At 44.8% G+C, this 23,589-nt stretch overlaps 2 long non-coding RNA genes across 6 annotated transcripts in view; one reads left to right on the forward strand and one right to left on the reverse strand.

Moving 5' to 3' along the window:
- Window positions 1-23,589, forward strand: part of LOC309356570 — a 70,526-nt gene that overhangs the window by 10,710 nt on the left and 36,227 nt on the right. The window lies entirely within an intron of this gene.
- Window positions 765-23,077, reverse strand: LOC309356446. Of its 5 annotated transcripts, none has more exons than XR_014162795.1 (3): window positions 21,049-21,070; window positions 20,053-20,161; window positions 765-1,394 (listed from the first exon to the last, which is right to left on the reverse strand). It is a non-coding gene; the product is annotated as an uncharacterized lncRNA (long non-coding RNA). The 5 variants fall into 5 exon arrangements; XR_014162796.1 differs by lacking the exon at window positions 21,049-21,070 and adding an exon at window positions 21,360-21,422 and having other exon boundaries at window positions 766-1,394; XR_014162797.1 differs by lacking the exon at window positions 21,049-21,070 and adding an exon at window positions 22,358-23,077 and having other exon boundaries at window positions 767-1,394.

Genomic DNA, 23,589 nt, shown 5'->3' on the forward strand with positions numbered 1-23,589 from the left:
AAGCAAAGCAGTCCAGTGTTCCCCATGCTGCAGTTGGAGGGGTGGGCATTGCAATGAGCAATAGTGGGCGTCCTATTGCTCAGCATTCCCAGCTAAGCCAGATTCTCACCAGCTGCCACTGACTTCCCGCTTTTGCCTGCTCAGTGTGGACCCTGATTCCGTCTCACTGCCATGTGCGCAGCAGTCAACGTGGATGAGGTCCAACTATCCTGCCCACCTAGCCCACCTTCTGCAGTGTGGATGTGGCCGTGGTCCAATTGTTCTCGCTGCACCATCTTCTGCAGTTGCTGCGTGAGACAGGGCTGCAAATATGGCGGTGGCCGGAGGGTATGCTGGTGAGGAGAGGATGCGGAAGTCAGGCTCGTACCCTTAAAACCCAGCACTAACCTTTTCTGGAAAGATATGCCAACAGGAAACATGGGATGCTACAAATAACAGGTAAAGGTGGAGGACCCCTGGAAGGTTAAGTCCAGTCAAATTCGACTATGGGGTGCAGCGCTCATCTCTGCTTTCAGGCCAAGGGAGCCGGCGTTTGTCTGCAGAGAAGTTTTCTGGGTCATGTGGCCAGCATGACTAAACAGCTTCTGGCACACAGGACACCGTGGTGGAAGCCAGAGCACACAGAAACACCATTTACCTTCCTGCCGTAGTAGTACCTATTTATCTACTTGCACTGGTATGCTTTTGAACTGCTAGGTTTGCCAGAGCTAGGACTGGCAATGGGGGCTCATCCCATCACACAGATTCAAACTGCCGACCTTCCGATCAGCAAGCCCAAGAGGCTCGGTGGTTTAGACCACAGTTCCACCCGCATCCCACTACAAATAACAACAGCAGCAACAAAGATACTTGAACCTGAACAAACCTGAAAAGAAAGAAAAATGGAAAAGAAATATGAACTCCATGTCTCTGCCTTGATCAAACTTAGAGGAGTGTTATGGCATGAGACCTTCTCTGCTGTCAAAGCTATTCCTGCTTCCTCTGCTTAGCTTTTCAGATTCTGTGAACTTCATTCAGGGTTATCATGAGGCAATATGGGAAAGCAGAAATAAACTTTCATATAGCCTGGGGGCTTAAAAAGCCCTTCCCAAATCTGCAGTATGTTAGGGGACTTCTGCTCCCCAAAGTAATGTTACTGTTTATGCATTCCTAACTCAAAGTTCCTTTTAACTGGGTCTCAGGGAGGTGTGCATAAACAGCAGCATTATTTTAGTCAGCAGGAATTAATTATTGAAATCAATTATTGCTTCTTTCAGACTGCTGAAGTCAGTCCACAGTAAGCTGACTAAAAAAAAAACTTGCCTTGTTTGTTGCCTTCGTGCGCAAAGACAAAAATAAATGAAAAAACAACGGACGGAAGCTTCCGATGTTCACCCTCTTCCATCACATAGGTTCTTAAAAAGAAAAGGGGAAAAATGTTTTGTCTGATTCCTTGTTTGTATTGTCAGGAAATCAGGCCATAGACCTTTGATTAAGTTATTTTGCTCCAGGGTACATTTTTAGAATAAAAAACACACACTTCTGCTTTACTGAATAGGGGGTGATGAGACTGTGATCTCTGTAATGGGATATTATGTGCTTTTGACCCACACACTTGTCCCAGGTCAGTTGTCTTCCTAACAGCTGAAACATGAGCCCTGTTTACATGTTCCTTGTGTGCAAGGAATACGTAAGTAGAGAGAGGAGTGGGGCCAGACCTTTAGCCACACCCCAAGAGGCAGAGAAGCATTAAACAAGGATCCTGGGGTAGTTTTGAGATAGACTTACAGAATTGCAGAGTTGGAAGTGACCCAAAGGGCTGTGTAGTCCAGGCCCCTGCAATGCAAGAATCATAGAGCCAATGAAGGCAACAAAACTGAAATTCAGTCCATATAAGAAGAGTGGCCTTGCCCTTGCCCTGGTAGTGATGTGTGACACTGGGAACATGGATGAGCAATGCCATGTCAGTGGTACTGCCTGAGTAGTCCTGAGCCCTAAGTTCCACTTGAGAGGCCACTCAGGTTGATAAATTTAGCAGTAGCAGGGACTGGACCTTTTTTATGATGGCCCCAGACTTGCAGAATTCCCTACTTCAAGTTCTCTACTGACCCCCAACTCCTGCCATCTTTGAACAGTCCCTATATACTTTATTATCTTGCCAGGCATTTGCTGCTGGCCCTCTATATATGATTGCAGTAGCAGCTGGTAGGGAAGCATGGGCAGAGGGGTGTTGCCTACCTGGGTTCCCTATGCCACACGTCATGGCTGGTTACTGGGAGGGGCAAGGCAGTGCGGGTACAATGGCAGAGCCAATCCGGCTGCTGCACTCACACCAAGCTTCCTGCTGCCTTGCCCCTTCCCCTCTTGCTAACAGGAAGTGACGGGCACTAAATTGTGCTTTGTGCCAAATTGCGCAGAAGTGCCAAATTGTGACCCACACGTGTGCAGATGCGGTGCTGCGGGTTGCGAACACTGTGGGTTGCGAACGTGCCTCTCGAACGGATCACATTCACAACCTTAGCGTCCACTGTAATTGCATCTGTTGTTTTATGTGCATGTTCAACTGCTTGAACATATTTTTTTATTGTAAGTCACCTTGTGAGGGCTTATCCTAAAGTTGGGGTGGAAATAAAACAATATCAATACAAGTTCTTGATCAGTGACACACAAAAAAGCTGTAACCTATTTATTTATTTTTTTAAAAAACACATAACAAAATGCCTGTCATAATCATGGGCGATTTGAGTTTGTTTATGTGGAGGGTTTGTTTATTATGGGAAACCGGGTATGTGTGTCCTCTATGCACAGATATATAATGTACATCTTCCCCCCCTGGGCTTTTATCTGTGTTAGGGATGGAGGGCAGATTTTGCTCTCCACGCAACAATAACATTAGGTACAGATTTTGCATTTCCCCATAGGAGTTCCCAGAGGCGGAAAAAAATAAAGGAGTGCACTTGCAGATACAGTTGTTGATGGAGTAAGCACATTTCTGTCCTGATAACCCCAGCACTGAATAAAACCCTTTCCCCTAAAAATAGGTCCCTGCTTCAACAATGGCTGTTTCAAATCTGCTGCAGCCAGAATTTCCTTCAGCCACCAAAATATTCCTGTGAGTATTACTTGTTTAGGGTTTTTAGGTTACCTTAGGGCTTGAACTTGACATGAAGTGCAAGGAGTAACAACGCAGATGCTACCATCTTGGGAAATTTAAGAGATCAGACCTCCCTTAACACCTGGTCTCATAACCCCTGCATTCTATGAGAGGATTTTGTTGCAATGAATTTATTAGGCCTTGTTGCTGCACAGTGTTTGCTGAACAGATACAATATATGCGCTGGTACGGCAGCTATTTGTATGCAGTCAGGTGCTGCTTGCCCTGTGTATAAAGATGCCATAGTGGTCCGTTGTGTGTTAACTAGTTACTAACACACTAAATAGACATTCATTCATTGAAATATTCATTTAGTGATTCAGGTTTTTCTAATGTCTTGTCAATTTGTTTGTTCAGTGAGCAGTTTAATAGTATTTTAATATCATGAGCTAATGGATGCAGAATACTGAAATTAAAGGATAAATAAGGATCAATTCCCCCCACTAATCCTATCAATTCCTTTATAAATGTTCCCTCCCTTAAGATTTACATACAGATAATGATTTCAGAAAAAATTAAATATCTCTAAGTAAGCCTGACAAAGTAACTCTGAGATTGTTTAGTGTTAATCTTACATGTATTATAAGAACCTTTTGTTTCTGTATTTATTTTACGAACAGAAGTATGCTTCTCTGGAAGAAGCAACATAGTGATAAGGAAGACAGAAAATCTAAGAGTGTACAGAGTGAAATTTCTCTTGCCCCCACAGATGTCCCATTACACATGAAGGACATCACCTGGTTTCTTATTATTTGATATTTCACATTTGTTGTTGTTGTGGTTTAGTCGTTTAGTTGTGTCCGACTCTTTGTGACCCCATGGACCAGAGAACGCCAGGCACCTCTGTCCTCCACTGCCTCCTGCACATTAATGTGCACAAATGGGACATTCTGCAGTCTCATAATACTTAGCTGAGAGTAAGTCTAATTGAGTTCAATGTTTCTGGGTAAGCATATATATGATCATAACCATGCAGTGTAATCCTATATCTGTATCTATCCACACAGAACTTCTGTGGAACTCAGTGGGACATACTCCAAAGTAAGTGGGTTTAGAATTACAGCCTTGGTCACTTGTATATAATGAAGTGACCGCATTACAGTATTACATGCTAGCAATCACTTTCTAGTGACCAAGTGCATTTGTGAGTCCCGGCTTGTTACCAGATATATAGGATTAAGCAGCTGCATTTCTAGGTGCCAATGCAATTCTGGGCTGCATCAATAGGACTATAGCATCTAGATCAAGGGAAGTAATAGTGCCACTGTATTCTGCTCTGGTCAGACCTCACCTGGAGTACTGTGTCCAAGAAGGACACTGACAAACTGGAACGTGTCCAGAGGAGGGCAACCAAAATGGTCAAAGGCCTGGAAACGATGCCTTATGAGGAACGGCTAAGGGAGCTGGGCATGTTTAGCCTGGAGAAGAGGAGGATAAGGGGTGATATGATAGCCATGTTCAAATATATAAAAGGATGTCACATAGAGGAGGGAGAAAGGTTGTTTTCTGCTGCTCCAGAGAAGTGGACACGGAGCAATGGTTCCAAACTACAAGAAAGAAGATTGCACCTAAACATTAAGACAGTAAGAGCTGTTCGACAGTGGAATTTGCTGCCAAGGAGTGTGGTGGAGTCTCCTTCTTTGGAGGTCTTTAAGCAGAGGCTTGACAACCATATGTCAGGAGTGCTCTGATGGTGTTTCCTGCTTGGCAGGGGGTTGGACTCGATGGCCCTTGTGGTCTCTTCCAACTCTATGATTCTATGATTCTAGGTCAGATAGTATGTCTTCCAGATATATTTATCCCCACACTTTCAGAAATCAGCAAATGGGTAAGGAAAGTAAGCTTACATTCCTTCCTCTTTGTCCCCGCTTCAGCTATCCTCAGATTCAGTGTCGGCTTCAGATTTTGGAGGGTCTTTGGGCAAGACATTCTCCATGGGCTCCATTCCTCAATGAATTGGTCTCATCAGCAGGACTGGTGGGGTAGGGCAGTGGTGAGGACAAGGCTGTGTGACTGCACCAGCAGAGCTATCCAGCACTCCTACTGGGATGCCCATGCAGTCCTGATCTTGCTACCATCCTATCCCATCCCAGGTAAGCAGCAAAGATGCTGCTGTGGGGAGGGTGGCTCTGCAGGACCGCCCCACCCCACCAGCCAGGCCTGCTGCTCATTCCTGCAGCAAGTCTCTGGGGCTCTTTTCAGCTTGGCTCTTGCTGAAACATGGGTCCTTGGTAAATGTGCAACCATGCCGAGACTTGGTGACAGAATTAGCAATTGATAATGTAAATGTGTCTTGCCACTGAGTGAGAGAGAAGAGGGAGCAGTTTATCTTGAAAGAGCATCCATTTTCTGTCTTGTGTCTATCTAAACTGCCATGCAACTATTGTTTAACCCTTGTCTATGGTGTGTGTGTGTGTAAGGACATGAAACATTGAGTCTATGCCTTTTTTCCCTTTGCCTCTCAGTTTAATATTGTGTGTACACTGCCTTGCAGTTCACATTTGACAGTGTTGTAAGTAATTCATCTTCTGTTTTCTTGATAGATTACTTTACACCTGGTTTGTGCTTGCCCTGCCTTTGCTTCCTGTAGTTCTGCTAAAAGTACTGGATTAAACAAACATAATACATCATCTCCATACCATCTAACATTTGACAAGGGAAAATAGGTATGCTTGTTTTACATGAAGTGAACAAGGGATTCATAGTATAGCAGTTAGCAAATCAAAGGAGAAGGCCACTTCCATGGGGTTTAGTGGCAAACATTTGATGTGTTAACTTTAGATTATATATTTCCTTACACCTGAGAATCCACATCTGTACAATCAAATTTGCACATTTAAGGTCACAGTGCATAATGTTCAGAAGGGTTATGATATTTAGTTTCTGAGAATATTAGACAGTTTTGTGCCAGGTAAAACAGGTAGCTGACATATGAGATACTGCATTACTTAAATGTTCAGTAGATGCAAGTAACATGTACATAGAATGAGAAAATAGAGAATTGACACAGCTGGAAGGTATCTGTCCTCAACCTTTTCTGACCTATTACAACTTCAAAACTCATTCCCAAAGGACACACAAACTATTCTTCATACACTTACAGTTTTGCTGCACATAGAGAGTATCGATCATGCAAAATTCTTCATTTAATTTTACAAGATTTATAGACAAAAACCTCTAAACAGTTTCCCATAAAACAATATAAAATATTAACAATAAAATCAAACTTTGAATCATGGCATTGTAGATATGGGTGTGGCCAGGATTTATTTTAGGGGGGCAGAACCGAGATATCTGTGATGCAATTGGCTAATTAGTTGCCCCCTTGCCCCCCTGGCTACGCCCATGATTGTAAAGTTGGAAGGGATCCAAAGGATCATCTTCTCCAACACCCTGCAATGCAGGAATCACAGCTTAAGCATCTCCGACAGATTGCTATCCAGTCTCTGTTTAAAAAATCCACAATCTTCCAAGGTAGTCCATTCCACTGTTGAACAGCTCTTACCTTCAGAAAGTTCTTCCCAATGTATAGCTGGAATCTCCTTTATTGTAATTTGAATCCATTGGTTTGGAGCAACAGAAAATCCTTGAGATATCATATCATATCTCCTCTCACTCCCCTCTTTTCCAGGCTAAACACACCCAGCTCCCTCAACCACACATCATAAGGCTTGGTTTCCAGACCCTTTATCACCTTGGTTGCCCTCCTCTGCACACATTCCAGCTTGTCAATATGAGTCTCCCCTTCTCAGTCACGCTGAAAGCCCTGTTTTGTTTTGTACATTTTAAAATCTCTGATTAGAAAGTTTGAAGAGGAAGGAGCTCCAAGTTACTGCAGAGCATGGAACGTAGAGAAGAAATTCTCCCAAAGACCACAGTGATCTACTGGGTATATAAAGGGGAAGGTAGTCTCTCAAGTAATCTGCTCCCGAGCACCCCCAAATTATGCATCTGTTCTTTCAAGGAGAGTGTAACCTCAACCAGGACAGCAGTGTTCTGGCTTCCTGGGCTCAGGAACCGCGCACACACAGTGTCCGTTTTGCCAGAATTCGGATGTATTTTATTAGCCCACATTTAGCTCACCACTGCATCCACGCATCGGTCCAAAGGCCTTATCACCCTCTCCCAATTCAGATGTTACAGAGAAATGGTTATTACCAGTGTACTGATCTCACATGCCTCCAAAACTTCTAATGACTGCTCCGTCTTGCTGTAGATGTTAAATAGCATCGGTGACAGTATAATGCCCTCTGGCACCCAAGAAATGCCTGCAGCACATTTAGTGTACTGTTTATGCAGAAAGGGCAAATGACTGTTGATTTTCAAAAGTCCCCTTGGTTGTTACAAAATTTCAAAGGAAAAAGGAGGGAGTCAAGATGCCATTTCAAAAGTGCAGAAAAATAAGCATTTTATGACATGATATGTTTGTAAGATCCCCCCACTCCCCAGAGGCACTGGTGTACAACCCTGTTTTGAAATAACGGTGTAGGGTATAGTGCTTTACATCTAAGTCCCCCTGAGGAAGAATATCTCCAGGACGTGCTGGGCTGTTAAAATGTTTGCTTCTGTACACCTTTCAAATTCCATCTCTCTGTTTTCTCTGTCACATAATTGCATCTGTCTTAGAGGAGGAATCTGCTGTTTATACAAAAGCACCCTACCTGGCCCTGAGATCCCTGAGGGCCAATTCACATGACCACTTCTGTGCTATCATTAAGTACACAAGAAGCAAAAGTTCAGCGCATGGTTTGAAAGCATTGGCATAAGGTTTTTGTGAAGTCTGTTCACGAGTTGAAAGGTTCGCATTCATTTCTTTAATTCTTTTTACTTAGCCATGACCATCAGAGTTTAATTTCTGAGGTGTATTTTGGTTCAGACCATTTGAAACAGAAGTGGATGTTGTTTTCTCCCCTTTGCTTCCAAAGGACAGAGGCCAGACATTTCTGTCCTCTGAGGAAAAGCCAGAAGATGCCATTGGTGAAATGTCAGAAATAATTAAGAAGAATTCTACTGTTCAGTCTTACAGAAGAAATCTATCTTTTGGGAGAAAAAAACACAGATAAGGGAAATGAGGTGACAGCTTATTTGATGATATTTACAGTTGAATGTGACGTCAATTTGGAAGGGTAGCAGAGATCAATTTTAATGACAGGCAACTAAGCATGCTTATTGATTTGGAGGCCAGCTAGAGCACAAATGGCAATGGCCATTAATATAACCAGCATCACAGCCACTCATGCCACAGAAAAATAATTTATACCATTATATTTTTAAAAAGCAAATGGTTTATGACAGGGGCAACCAATGTGGTACTCCCCAGATATTGTTGCACTGCAGCTCCCATCAGCCCCAGTCACAATGGTCATGGATGATGAGAGTTGTAGTCCAGTAACAACCCTGATTTATGGACAAAATTTAGAAGGGAAATTTATAGATCTGCTGATTTTTTAAAATGGATATTATTAAGTATACTTTAAGGTGTCATTCCTAGCAATATCAACAAGACCCCATGTACAATTGTTTAATTATAAATTATGTGACCCATATATTGGGGCAGTGTAGGGTAGTGGTTAAAGTGTTTGGACTGCAGGGAGCCAAGTTCATTCATGAAATGCACTGAGTGATGTTGAGGCCATTCACTTCCACTTAGAATAACCTACCACATTGGGTTGTTATGGAGATTGCTGAGGAAGGGAGTCGTGTACGCAGATTTCCTTTCTTGGAGAAAAGGTGAACTATGAATGTAATAATGAATATAGGGCTTTTTTACAGATGAAGAATCTTTAGAATGAAACAAGAATATAGATGTAGCCAGCCTTTGTGGAAATGTCTATATTTTTATAACCAGATCTTCGCTAAAATAGCTTGAATAGCAAGCCACCAATGAAAAACCCTTTCCCCCTTTGCTATAACCAGAGGCTGGGGACAGGTTGTGCTGTTGGCTTCCTTTAAGTTTTATGGGGCACCACTAGAAAGAGAGCAGGCTAGCAGCCCTATCTAGGAAAAGTCCAACTAATCGGTTTAGCATAAATAATATAACATGTTGTTCAATGTGTAAACAATGTTTACAGAGGCACAAGAAGCCACCTTAGCTAGCAGTATGGAAGCTCCAGGCTGTGATAATAATTGGGCCTGCAAGATCTTCCCATTTGGCCCATAATGCCATTTTGGCTGACATTTGCGTGGACAGGCGGAGTCCCCAGATCCTGCGCGGTCCCCCCGTCATGTGGAATAACGACTCAAGACAACGTGCTATGGGATTAAATTGGCCACAACTTTATTAAATTTCAAATGTGGGTAGACCTTGGCTCAGGCATTGGGCGTTCTCCCTCCCCAGTCCCCAGCCGGGGACCTAGGGAGCATCAGGGTTATCCAGTGTGTGTGGGGGGGATGGGCCGGCTCTGGAGAACATATGTTCAAGCAGAGATAGCCGCCCCCGTAACGCCGCCGCCGCAGGGGAGAGCAATGACGACCTTCCGGCGTACGGTCAAAGCCTCCCTTCAGAAACCCCTTTAACGGGGAACCCTGGTATCGCTGCCGCAAAGAGGAAGATGGACAAAAGGATTCCGCCCAAGGCCTGATACTGCCAAAGTTGTGACGTTTTGCTACGGGAAAGGCGAAACCTGCCAATGCAGGGAAATTCCTTTCCGGCCCTTTAACAGCGACCTTAACGTAGCAGCGCCCGCATACCTGTGAAGAAAATTAACTTGCAAAACATGTGAGGAAAATTAACCTGCAACATAAGACATTGACTGAGGGTGGGTAGGGTGGGAGAAGCTCTGGAGCCAAGTGAGAATTCCCAGGTAAAATCCTCCCTCCTTTGTGTGGGCAGGTAATCCCTCCCCTACCTGGCCTGGTCTCCTTGGCAACTCTTTCCCCCAGGTGGGATTGGACAACTGACTGAGGTAGGCGGAGACCTCCAGGTATCCCACCTGAGGGATGGCATAGCCTAGCCTATGCTGTTGGAGCCGCTCCAGGTCTAGGGGCTGCACGCGTCCATGCAAAGGGCGCCCCCCGTTTTAAGCGGGGAGCGGTCATTGCGTGGACAGGCGGAGTCCCCAGATCCTGCGCGGTCCCCCCGTCATGTGGAATAACGACTCAAGACAACGTGCTATGGGATTAAATTGGCCACAACTTTATTAAATTTCAAATGTGGGTAGACCTTGGCTCAGGCATTGGGCGTTCTCCCTCCCCAGTCCCCAGCCGGGGACCTAGGGAGCATCAGGGTTATCCAGTGTGTGTGTGGGGGATGGGCCGGCTCTGGAGAACATATGTTCAAGCAGAGATAGCCGCCCCCGTAACGCCGCCGCCGCAGGGGAGAGCAATGACGACCTTCCGGCGTACGGTCAAAGCCTCCCTTCAGAAACCCCTTTAACGGGGAACCCTGGTATCGCCGCTGCAAAGAGGAAGATGGACAAAAGGATTCCGCCCAAGGCCTGATACCGCCACCCGAGACCGCAAAGATTGCGGTCTCGCCGCCAAGACTACCTACATCTGAAAAACGCCTTTGCCATCCTCCAACCAGTCAATCAGGCCATGCCTGATGTCGCTCAGCCAACGCTCGTTACCAAGGTCCGATAGGTGCACGCCATCGGGCCGAAATAGCTCCTGCATGTAAACTTTAAAGTTGGGGTGTTTCACGACCCGACCTCCCATGCGAGTGGTTGCAGAGCGCACTGCCCTATTGATTTTTTCCACCGTGTAATTCAGTCTAGTGGGTTTGATGTTGCCACGCCAATGCAAGCGTGGCAGAAGTTCGGACCAGAAAATTGTGATACTGGGGTGAGTGGCGTGTATGCTTTCCAGGTCTGCGATCGCTGTTTTGATCAGAATTATGCTTTTACGCACGACCAAGTCGTTTTCGCCGAGGTGGAGCACAACCGCGCTTGGCGGGTGGCGGAACGCAAGTTCGTGACGCAACCTAGGGAGCAGGGCATCCCACCGCATTCCCCGTTGTCCGAACCAGGAAATGGAGATCTTTGGCTGCAGACCCAGATGTTCTCCGCCTGGACCAGTAGTGGCATGGATGGCCGCCCAATGCACTATGCTGTGGCCGAAGATCCACACATGTTTGGGGGTTGGGCCTGAAAGAAAGGATTATATGGTATCTGTCAGTGCCTGCTGGTTGTATCTAATGTAGCCTTTGAAGGCAGCTGAACGCCACCGCCCCATTGTTTTTATGTGTTCGGCCGGGAGGCCGCTCGCAGCTGCCGTGGTTGCTGCACCGATACGAAAGGAATGCCCGGAAAATTGTGCCGGGTTGCCTCCACAAGCATGTATGGCCTTACGCAATATTGAGACAAATTGGCAACGGGTCATGGGGCGGCCTGATGCATGAATGAGGAGGGGGCCTGGTCCTGGAGGACGTACCTTCAGGAATTTGTGTGTGTCCGAGACAGGGCATGGTCCAGTGTGTGGGGAGGAGGCTAGACTTAGCGTGGAACCCCTACCTAGTTGATCGGTTTTGGAGGCTCGGATTTTTACTTGTATCATGCGCCTGTCAAGGTTGATATCAGCCACGGACAAGCCCCTGCGATAAGGTGACAATGTGCCCCCAACGCACTCTCCGATACGGAGCGCACCAAAGAAGGCCAGGGAGAAGGCCGCCCTGAAGAGCCTAACCTCATAATTGGACCAGCAGATGCTGGGGAGTGCATCCCATATCAGCCGGAGGATCTCAATGGTTACTGGCCTCCTCTTATCTGGAATGGGCGGGTGGGAGCGACGCCACCCCGCAATAAGTTTCCTTACGTGGAAAGTGTTACAGGGGTCTGGGAGCCAAAAACAGTTGCTGAAGTATGAGATAGCAGCTTTGTGCAGGCTGATGGTCTTAAGGGCCATGCCTCTACGCTTTAGGTGAACCAAATATTTTAGAACATCAGACTCCTTAGCTGTACGCCTGCGTCGTAAGCCAAACTTATCTCTGAACCCCTCAAATTGGGACCATGCTCTGGTGTAGGACCGCAGCGTTGATGGTGCAAGGGCGCTCAGAACTCCTGCTGTCACTTCTCCCGTCCAATTTCCCAGAGGTCCTCCGGAAAGGCTTCTGGGAGTTGATCGGCCTCGGGAGCTAGGTCGCGAAAGCGCTCCATCTGAAAGCGAGACAGGGCATCTGCGATGTCGTTATTGAGGCCCGGGATGAACCGTGCAGAAAAGGAGATGTTACCTTTCAGACATTCCAGCACAAAGAGACGGAGCACGCGAATTACCCTGTTGGACTTTGCGGATTGCTTCGCAATGATTCTTACCACCGCCTGGTTGTCCGACCAGAAGCACACCCTGGTGTCCTTGAGCAGGTGCCCCCAAACACGGAGAGCCACTAGGATTGGGAAGAACTCAAGAAAAGTTAAATCACGAGTAATGCCCTCCTCGTGCCAAGCTGTCGGCCAAGGCTGCGCGCACCAGTGGCCCCTGAAGTAGACGCCGAAGCCAAAGCGACCAGAGGCGTCAGAGTGCACCTGTAGCTGTTCCTTAGGCAGCAGCCAATCTTGCCAGAAGGACACCCCATTGTAACTTTCCAGGAAGGTTAGCCATATTTTGAGGTCTTCCCTTATGGTGTGGGTGATCCTGATGTGGTGATGGGGGGCAACACCGCCAGCCGTGAGACGGGCTAGGCGTGCGCAAAAGGCGCGGCCGGGCGAGATAACCCTGCATGCAAAGTTGAGGTGTCCTAAGAGTGTCTGGACCTGACGCAACGTGGTCTTTTGCCGGGCCATCATGTTAGTTATCAATTCCCTCAACGTGGCGAGTTTGGCCAGGGGCAGGCGAGAGGTTTGGCTGACAGAATCCAGTTCAATACCCAGATATGAGATGACAGTGGTTGGACCTTCGGTCTTGTCCACTGCCAACGGGATGCCCAATTCAGCTGCCAGCTGGATGAAGCATGCCAGCGCCCTAGCGCACGCGTCTGAGCCCGCTGGCTGGACGAGAAAGTAGTCGTCCAGGTAATGGGAAATGCGGTGGGACCCTGACCTGCGTTTCATGGCCCATTCCACGAATGTGCTGAAGGTTTCAAATGCAGCGCATGCGATGGAACAGCCCATGGGCATAGCTTTGTCAAAGTACCATTGGTCCTGGAATTTGAAACCTAGCAACCAGAAGTCCCTGGGGTGGACTGGTAACAGACGGAAGGCTGATTCGATGTCACACTTTGCCATGAGTGCACCCGGGCCACACTCCCTAACCAGCCTGATTGCCTGATCCAGAGATGCATATTTGACTGAGCATTGTTCTTGGGGAATGGCATCATTTACTGACCCACCCTTCGGGTAAGAAAGGTTATGTATTAATCGAAACTCGCCTGGGGCCTTCTTAGGTACAATACCTAGTGGAGACACTATGAGGTTAGGAAATGGAGGTCCCGTGAAGGGACCTGCCACCAGCAAGCGTTCTTTGGTGATCTTCTTCTCGGCGACGTGTGGCATATCTCGGACAGACTTTTGGTTGGGGGGATTGGTGCATGAGGGGGTGCCTACCACTGGGATGCGGAAGCCTTCCCTAAAGCCCTCCTCAATGTATTTTGCTGCCTCTTTATTGGGGTACTGGTGTAACAAAGGCAGCATTGCCGATAGAGATATGGGTGAAGGGGCTAGGGAAAAGAGAGCACTATTTGCGGGCATTGTTTTTGCTTTGCTGAGCGCCAGAGGAACCTGTAGAGGCTCCGGCCTCTCTTTTGTCTTGAGATGTGCCGGCGCCTGATCCGCGGGAGCCTCGAAAAAGCTTCTTCCCCCGAAAACATTTTATGGTGGGGGGGGAGGGGGAGGCCAAAGGCCCCAGGCTTACCTTTGGAGCGAGGAAGGCCAGCGATGTCCTTCCAGGAGAAGCTCTGGAGCCAAGTGAGAATTCCCAGGTAAAATCCTCCCTCCTTTGTGTGGGCAGGTAATCCCTCCCCTACCTGGCCTGGTCTCCTTGGCAACTCTTTCCCCCAGGTGGGATTGGACAACTGACTGAGGTAGGCGGAGACCTCCAGGTATCCCACCTGAGGGATGGCATAGCCTAGCCTATGCTGTTGGAGCCGCTCCAGGTCTAGGGGCTGCACGCGTCCACGCAAAGGGCGCCCCCCGTTTTAAGCGGGGAGTGGTCATTGCCCTACACCTGAAAGACCTGACTCAGCTGAATGGCACTGGATTCTGCACAGCGCTGTATGCTGAGCTTTACAAAGCCCAGTGATCAGTGGGTGGGTACAGTTCTGCAGAGGATTTGACAAGATTCAACCTTCAGCTGAACATTGGATCTTGTAAAGTCCCACACATAGTGGTTTGTAAGACCCTCCCAGCTGACTGTTAGATCTTTGCAGGCTATGCCTTTGCCTCCAGAGTTTGGTGTCATTGTGCAAGCAGAAGTTCTTCTACTCATGCAATTATTTAGCTGAATGCCACCCTGCATTGCCTGCTGTGAAGACTGATGCAGAAAATAATTTCAGCTTCTCTGCAATTTCTTCATCCTCCCTTAGCACACCTTAGACTCACTCCCTTGTCATCCAAAGGTCCAGCCACTTCCCTAGCCAGTCTTTTGAGGTATTTAAATAATTTTTGTTGTTGGCACTTCACCAAAGTTTGTTTCCCCTTTTTGTTCTCATTTGGACATGACTTCTGTTATCCAAAAGAAGCCTTCTTCCATTTAATAGTTTATCTGATTCTGCTCATTAACAGCTCTGGCATCCTCTTGGTCCTGGAGGTACCGTTCTTAATCTGCGACTCATTTGAATGGTCTGCTTGCCTTTGTGTGTACACTGTAGAGGATGAGAGGGGGAGTCAAAGGATATTGCAGTGGATACTTCTGGGAAAAGGGATTTTACATTTTGAGGTACATCTTCTGCATGTATCGCCTTGCATAAGTTGTCTCAGATTGTGTTTTTAGGTCCAGGAGACCACTTATATGAGCTTTTTAAATAATGTGTAGATCAGCTCAGACTGTTCTATTGGGCCTTACGTAGAAGGTTCTGGTTCACAGAAACACTGGGAGATGTTCTTTACCTACTACAGGCTCTAGATTCCCTGCCAGGGTTGCAGGGATTATACCTAATGCATCTACTCTGGAAACCAGGCACAAATATTTAGGACTGTGCTGGCTGATTCATTGTATTTCATCCGTTTAGTTCTAAAAACTCCAGTTTAATTTGCTGGCCTCTTTTCTAGATAGCCTTGCCCAGACAGGTGCATTATGTGACTCATGAGAGCAGCAAAATAACCAGAATGCACAACGGTGATGAGATAAAATCTGGCCATATCTCTCCAGGCAGGGCAAGGGCTGGCTTGGCATTGGGTCCTAGGATCAGTTCATCATTCCACAAGCTCCTTGTTGATGGAATGGATCCTCTGGGTTTGGATCACTCCAAACCTGTACAATGGGAGTCGGCCAGTGTTGAACCTTGCCGTGGTACAAGCAAGCAAGCAAAGTCTCACCAGGGTGCGGATTCCAACCAGGCAGATACCAAATCCATGCTTGGGTTTGTCATGGTCAATTCTCCCCTTATGGGGGTGGATATACTATGTTGACCCTGACCAATGCCATTTCCACCCTCATAAAAACAATGTTATTATGCCTAACAAAGGAAAGCTATAATTTCACTGGGGGAAGTCAGGAATAAAACCCCCAATCAAATGCCAATGAGAGAGAGAGAGAGAGAGAGAGAGAGAGAGAGAGAGAGAGAGAGAGAGAGAACTCTTTCCAGTCCTTTCAACCAGTGACCCAAAATTTCTCAGTGAAGACTAACCTGAGGGTGGGGCGGGCAGGAAGCTCTCAAAGCAAAAGGGCTGTGAGTTCCAGGGGATGCAGCCTTATAGACTTTTCCCTCCCTTCTGCAGCAAGGGATCATGAGACAGTTTTTCCCATCACACAGAGAAGATACTGAACAAAACCGTGCCCAGGATTCTTCTCCAATCTATGGACCACAATGCCTCTGGGCAATGGAGTCCCGTGCTTACTGGGCACAGAACAGGGCTTCTAGATCAGTTTGTCATGCTTATCAATCACCAACTATATCTATCTTTCTCTCTAGCTATCTACACACACACATTCTCCTATTTCCTATTTTCCACATCTTCTGTGGAAGAGAAAATGGCTTCATCTTATTTAATTTAGTGCCTTTATTATAATTGCTTTGTTTTTTTCCCAATCAGAACAGGTATCCTGTTTTAATATGGTGTTCAATACTCTCTGGTCTTGATAAACAGGCTAGAGCTTCCTCTTTTGGTTTATGTTGATCCAATCCCCCTTTTATTTTTCTCTCACTCTGAATTAATTTGCCTTGACTGCTTTTACCCACTCTCAATTAATATATTAATTTACAATAAATTAATTAATCCCCCCCTGACAACTGTTTTAGGGGCACCACAACTCATATTAATGGCGGACTGCCCATTCTAATTAAAATCAATACATAGCCCTTAATGCATTTACTCCTATCTTTACCATGAAAACTAGCTCACCAGGAAGAAGTCATTTAATCACTGGACTGGGTTGATACGTGTGATCTTGACGAAAGATTAGATGTTTGCATTTTGCAATGAAAGTACCAGCATGGCATTCACCATGGAAATATGAAATGAGTGTTTTATTTTTGCTGTAGCAGCCTTATGCAGACATTCTAATTTTTACATCCAGGTGCATTCCTACTCGTACTTGCATTTATTATGTACAGCAAGGACCACATTCATTGAAACATGTTGCCCTGCATAATACTTTCAAGAAGTGTTATCTTCTCCTCTGTACCACTTCCAGAGATCCCCATTCTTCTCCTGATTATGCTCTGTAAGTGTTGATTTTCTTGGCTTTAGGTAACATTTAGAAATACTCTTTTGACATTATTGTATTATTTCATGGTCTTGTACTTTATTATATGTTTGATGTATGGCTTACAAAACACCTTGAGTTTAAAAAGTAGTATGCAAGTATACATCTGAAGGCAGCCCTGTATAGGGAAACTTTTTAAGGTTTAATGTTTTTCTATATTTTTCTATATGCTGGAAGCTGCCCAGAGTGGCTGGGGCAACCCAGCCAGATGGGCAGGGTACAAAAATACATTATTATTATTATATTATTGTTATAAGTTTATTAAATAAATAAGCAAGACAGTTTCTTTTGACCACTGGATGACTTTTTCAAATAGATGTGTAGATCCGTAGGCCATTTTGCACACTTACCAGGCTGGCAAGAGTCTCTGAGGAGTCTCGGAGCAAGTGTGCTCCCTTCCACCATGCAAATAAAATCTTCCCTTGGGGTGAAGGCCAGTTTTAAAATGTAATAGTAGGTAGTCGTAATCATCATATGTGAGACGAGAGCTCTCTGGTGACACCCGGTTGTGCACACGTCCAAGGAATGTTTGTCGGGAGCTCCCGTGTTTTAGTCACAGATACTCTATATATGGTGGAGAAGTAGGTTTTTTTTTTTTTTGACCTGGTAAATGTTTGAACCTTGCTGCAGAATATATGAGAAGTTCATTATGGCTTACTCTCCTCTAGTTTTTAAGGATACTCAGAGTCTTCTGGTTTATGAGGACATTCTACTGCTTATTTTGTCTGATGCCCACCCCAAAGGTTATTATCCACCATCATTTATGCCATTTCCAGGGTTTTAGGTGCTGATAATTTTCAAAGGCTCCTAATAACTTTGAACGGCAATCATCTACTGAAAGAATTTCAACTCCAAACATCCCATTTTTCCATGTGGCGGCTGAGGGGTTGCTCTCTGGAGAGTTACATCAGGGGACACACACTCCCTAGGTGCTAATTGCTTCTCATTCATACTGATACCGTCCTTCATTTAAAAGCACGCAAGGAGTAATGGCCCAGTAAATCTGAAGGCCAGGCCAGTTGGTGCTTTGAGTGAGATATACTGAGGTAAGAAATCAACTTCTTAGGTTTAGGAGCCTCCTGAGCTTTTTCTTTTTAATCAGACTATTGATTTCCCTCCCAACATTCATTGTCTAAAACTTGATCACTGATATACTTTTCACCTTCCTACAATGAAACACTTGGGAAAGCTCCATAAAATACCTGGAAAATGCCCATTGAAAACACAAATCTACCATTTTTTAGCTGGGAAAAAAATAGCTCTCGTCTCATAGGTAAACTATGAGAATTGAGAAGTACATTGCTTTGACATTTATGGGTCCTTTTATGTTGCTGTTTACTACTACAAGCTGCGCAAAGCATAGGGGTCTAGCCATTTAAAATGTGCGGCTTGCCTGGTTTCTTATATAAGAATGTTAAAAGTTACACTAGTAAAGACCTGTGCTGAACAAAAAGTATTACGGAATTCTGTATACATAAATGACTTTTGCTCTCTCTAACAGTGGCTTTTAACTTTTAACAGAATTGTTCCTGCTTCTTGGTGGCTCCACTGGGGCACAAATGAACAACATAAATCATACGTGTGACATCAGCAAAGTTCTGGGCACTGAAAAGAAGTGAAACAATAATTTATTTATTCATCACCATTGTATGCCATGCCCAAGCAGCTTGGAGGAGCCACATACAGGGCTACTCATTCCCTGTGAGGAGGTAGGTTTGACAGGCAGAGAGTGTGAGTTACCCAAAGCCATGAAGTCAGCCTTGTGGCAGAGTGATAATTTGAGAACAGTTTCCTCTAGTTCAAGTATACTGCTGTATCTACTACACCACAGTGGCTGTTCAATTGTGGACAAATGCATGTCTAGAAATTTACAGGCATTTTGCGAGTGTTCAAAGAATGAGCAATCAAGCATGTGAGCATCACTGTGAACCTGGAAGTTGCAGGAAAGGTTTGTGGAACAGGGGTAGGGATGTAATAGAGAGTGCTTATGTGCACTCTGACAATGTGCATGATAACCTGGAACATAACCTGTACATGTGGCCATAATGTAAATGAAGCAGGTAACCCTGATAAACTAGCATTTATGTCTTTTGTATTTTTATGTTGTAAACCACCCTATGATCATCATATAAAGGGCAGTAAAGGTAAAAGGACCCCTGACCATTAGGTCCAGTCGCGGACGACTCTGGGGTTGCGGCACTCATCTCGTTTTACTGGACGAGGGAGCCGGCGTACAGCTTCCAGGTCATCTGGCCAGCATGACTAAGCCGCTTCTGGCGAACCAGAGCAGCACACGGAAACACCGTTTACCTTCCCGTCGGAGCAGTACCTATTTATCTATTTGCACTTTGACGTGCTTTCGAAATGCTAGGTTGGCAGGAACAGGGACTGAGCAACGGGAGCTCACCCCATCGCTGGGATTCGAACTGCCAACCTTCTGATCGGCAAGCCCTAGGCTCTGAGGTTTAACCCACAGTGCCACCCGCGTCTCTAAATAAAGGGTGGTATTTAAATATAATTTAGTAGTAGTAGTATTTGTAGGAGTAGGAACACTTAAAGCATGTTTACTCTTCCCTACACTTGAAAAAGTCTGCTAAACACAAAAGAAAAGTGATGCTTAGAGAGGAAGGGGGGGAAGCATTAGTTCTTCTTAATATATATTTGGTTAGCCCCCAGCAATCAAAACACCTCAGAAGAGACTGCCAAATGTTGACCTTACAGAGTGGATCTTCTCAGGCCTAGCAGAAATCTGCAGTCATCTCAGCAACCCTTTCATGGCAAGCAAGGCTGGGTTTGGGTGCAAGGCTGGGTTTGGGTGGGGACATGACAGCATCACACACACACACACACACACACACACACACACACACATACCCCGAGCTACTGCGGGGTGTGCATAGTTCAAAAATAAGGCTGCAATGGGATTTGTGAGCCAGTTAACTAAGTGCAACCTCCTGCCTGTGACTGGCATGTGCTGAGATCACTGCTGGATTGTACCATATATGGGGCTGTCTTTGGTTTACCACAATGCTGTGCTCCTTGCTCAAAATAAAGCCAAATAACATGCAGTTATGGGACATGTGCAGAGTAACAGTTGAACCATACTACATGGCTTCTCAATTTACCTGGAAGTGGCCTTCTGGAGCTTGTTGGTGACTTGTCCAGGTGTATTTCAGGGTAGCCTCACACAGTCACTCCCAGAAAAGATGACCCTGGTTCTCTTTTGCACAGGTTCTGATGGCCTTGGGAAGGAAAGAAAGGGGTGTTAGCCGCAGATAGTTGTAATGGTGGTTTGTCTTGCTTCCCATTGATTCTCTTTCTCACAGGACTGTTGGTAACAGTGACCTTTGGGAGGATGAATATCACACTTTTAAAAAAACACACACACATGCTTTGGACTAGCAATGGGGAAGAAGTGAAATTTGTTTTGCATTTTAATGCAAACCTCTGATATCTTCATTTTTCCAAATTTTGTGATGCAGCTTTCCAATCAAGTAGGCATCTACAAAAATATGTTTATTAGGGGAAACCGTGCATAAAAAAATCCATATATTAGAAAAAAGATTAAGTCATTATATAAGGAGGAATTGCTTTCTAAACTGTCCAAATTATGAAAATAGTGCACTGAAATGCTGATGAATTTTTAAGAGGGTATTCCCCGCCCCCCCCCCCAAATTGCAAACTGATACAGAAATGTGGAGACTTGAACTTCGGATTGGAAAGATATGAGAAACTGAAGCTGAAATTGACAAATCTGTTCAACCACAGTTGGACCTTGGTTTTCTTTTCTAAAATGCTGAGAAACCTTCACATGGCTTCACTAAACGAAGTCCTCTTTTGGGGAGACCCTTCCCCCCCTCTACCCCAGGCAAATAATAATATCCATATGAGGAAATGTAACCCCTCCAAAAGTATGTAATGTAGTTCCCGAGAATGTAGACTCATTCTGTTGAGTATTCAGTACTGAAAGCAGAGTGCTGCATATGCAGAAACTTTTACAAGAGGGATAGACTGTTCTCTTATTGGGTGTTTAGAATGATTTCAGAACACTAATGGCATGTGTCATCAGTTCACAAAAGGCATGGGGAATAAAGCTTTGGTAAAGAAAAATACATATTTACATTTCTTTTGGGCACATAAGTTGGGCACCTTTATTATGAAGAAATGGAGAATCACTAGATGGTAATGAGATTCCTAGAAGACAGAAAATGCCAATTTACCGAAGGAAAAGAGGCAGATGAAAGGAAGATGTAGTCTACTGGAAAAAAATACACATACATTAAAAATAAGGAATACAGAGGGACTGTCAGCCTGCACTGATCAGGTTAGACAGATAGAAATTAATTATATTTTGTCTAAGAGGCTGCCTCTGTAGCCTTGGTCCATTTTAAAAAGCACATTAGAAGATTTTTCAAACTTGCTTTCCAATTACCTTGGATGGCAGGCAAAGTGCTTTGAAACAAAACTCATTTTAAATTGGTAAATGCAACCAATCCCAACTGACAGCATTTTCAAAATTCATAACATTCTGCTACTGGTCAAACTAATTCTAAAGGGGATACACATTATAACAGTCCTTTATTAAGGAGAGCGCAAAGGGGCCAATAGTACAGAGACACGGCAGAAATTTTTAAGACAGATAAGTGTGGAAAGGAGAAATCGGTGGAACGTCTGCTGAGGAGGAAACTATTTTTGAGTCAGAAATAGGCACTGGGAAATTAAACATCTATGCACAGTCTAGGCTTATTTTGTTGGCAGTTATTTGGACTGCTTCTACTCCTTTTGTCCCCTCTGAACAAATATATGAAGAAATTGCAATATATGTATCTTTGAAAAAGATATACATGGCATTTCTGTCATGGAAGCCTTAGAAGACACACCAGTCAGTAGACAATAACAAATACAACTAATTCTAGTACCGAGTAGCGATTAAACTATACAGTGAAAATGATCCACACTTTCTAGTAAGACTATGTGGTAACTCCAAATGGGCCTTGAATCAATTGGGCCAATTCGGTTTGACCTAGGGTTTAGCTAGAATGGGTTCAGGAAGCCCCAGATTACCCTGGGTCAGATCAGGTCCACCCTGAGTGATCTGGGTATGTCAAGGGGGCTGTTGGGTGGTGAGCAGTGGTGGAAGAGATGCATATGGGCAGCCTACATATGTCTTCTTCTCCCATGTTTATTTGGGGTTTTAAACCCTAATTTAACACTGTGTGAGATGTAGGTGGCACTGTGGTCTAAATCACCGAGCCTCTTGGGCATGCCAATCGGAAGGTTGGCAGTTCGAATCCACATAACAGGGTGAGCTCCTGTTGCTTTGTCCCAGCTTCTGCCAACCTAATGGACCTACCCCACAACATAGGCCACTACTCCCTATCTGTTTATCAGAAGTTTCCAGTTGTGTTCAAGAGCTTTCCTCTTTAGTACAGTCTTATCTTGGTTGTCAAACGCCTTGCAACTCAAATGTCTTGGCTCCTGAACACCGCAAACCCAGAAATGAGTGTTCTGGTTTGTGAAAGTTCTTTGGAACCCAAATGTCTGACACTACTTCCACCGCTTCCAATTGAGTGCAGGAGGCTCCTGCAGCCAATCAGAAGCCGCATCTTGGTTTTTAAATGTTTTCAGAATCGAATGGACTTCTGGAATGGATTCCATTCAAGAACCAAGGTAGGACTGTAAGTTTGTTTAGGATTGCAACTTTAGAGTGGGAAGATGTACAGAAATCAGTAAGGATGGTTTTGTTACTTCCACTTGGGTGCTGTCATGTTTAAACTTAGATTATTTTAATACTCTTTGGATTTCCCTGCTTTTCTTTGTAACTTACCTCCTGGCTCAAAACACAAACTTTGCGATCCAGGGTTCCCTTTTATAGAATTGCCAGTAGGAAAAAATCAGAGAATTTGAAAGAATCATTAGCACAATGTACTTTAATAAGGTTGTAATTAAAGCTTACAGGCATTGGAATAATAGGCTGTGTACTGGTTTTACATGGCTGCCTTGAGAAATACATGCATTTATTAACTACTAATGGTGTGATTTACCATTGAGTTGTGTTGCTATTACTACTGCCTCTTTCTGAGCTCCCAGGGCATGCTGTAGGAGGAAGACATCAATCACATTTATGTCATACGGACTTAGATTGTATTGTCGTCTAGCCGCTTGGATTAAAGCTCATTGTCGAAAAGGTTCTGTTGCATTGTGATACTGCTTTATTTACATACTCAAGTGCCCCCTCCCTTCTGTTCCTCCCATTTTAGACACCGATCACAGTATTAAATTTATATTTTCTGTGATACATGTGTTGGTATTTAATATCCTATGTCATTTCACACTCTCTGGGGAATAAGGCTGGCCACAAAATAAATTTTCTGGGAAAGCAGCTATCAGGACAAAAAGATAGTGATTTGTTTTTATTAAACAGTTTTATTATATGCAACAGAGATCGGTCAACATTTAATTGCAAATCTTTTTAAAAAATAAAAATAAAAATCCCAGTGCTTCTTTAGCATGGCAGGGAGCTTATCTTGAAGCTTTGAAGACCCCATTTGTATGGTTGCAAAAGACAACATGCCTCCTTCCCTTTTAACAGTTGTGTAGAAGAGAGAAATTCAGCAGGTGTAGCTGGCATAACAAGTTTTCAAAGTTGCAGGAGAGCTGCT

This window comes from Podarcis melisellensis, assembly GCF_964234715.1.
Source record: "Podarcis melisellensis genome assembly, chromosome: 1".
In the NCBI taxonomy this organism is placed as follows: Eukaryota; Metazoa; Chordata; class Lepidosauria; order Squamata; family Lacertidae; genus Podarcis; species Podarcis melisellensis.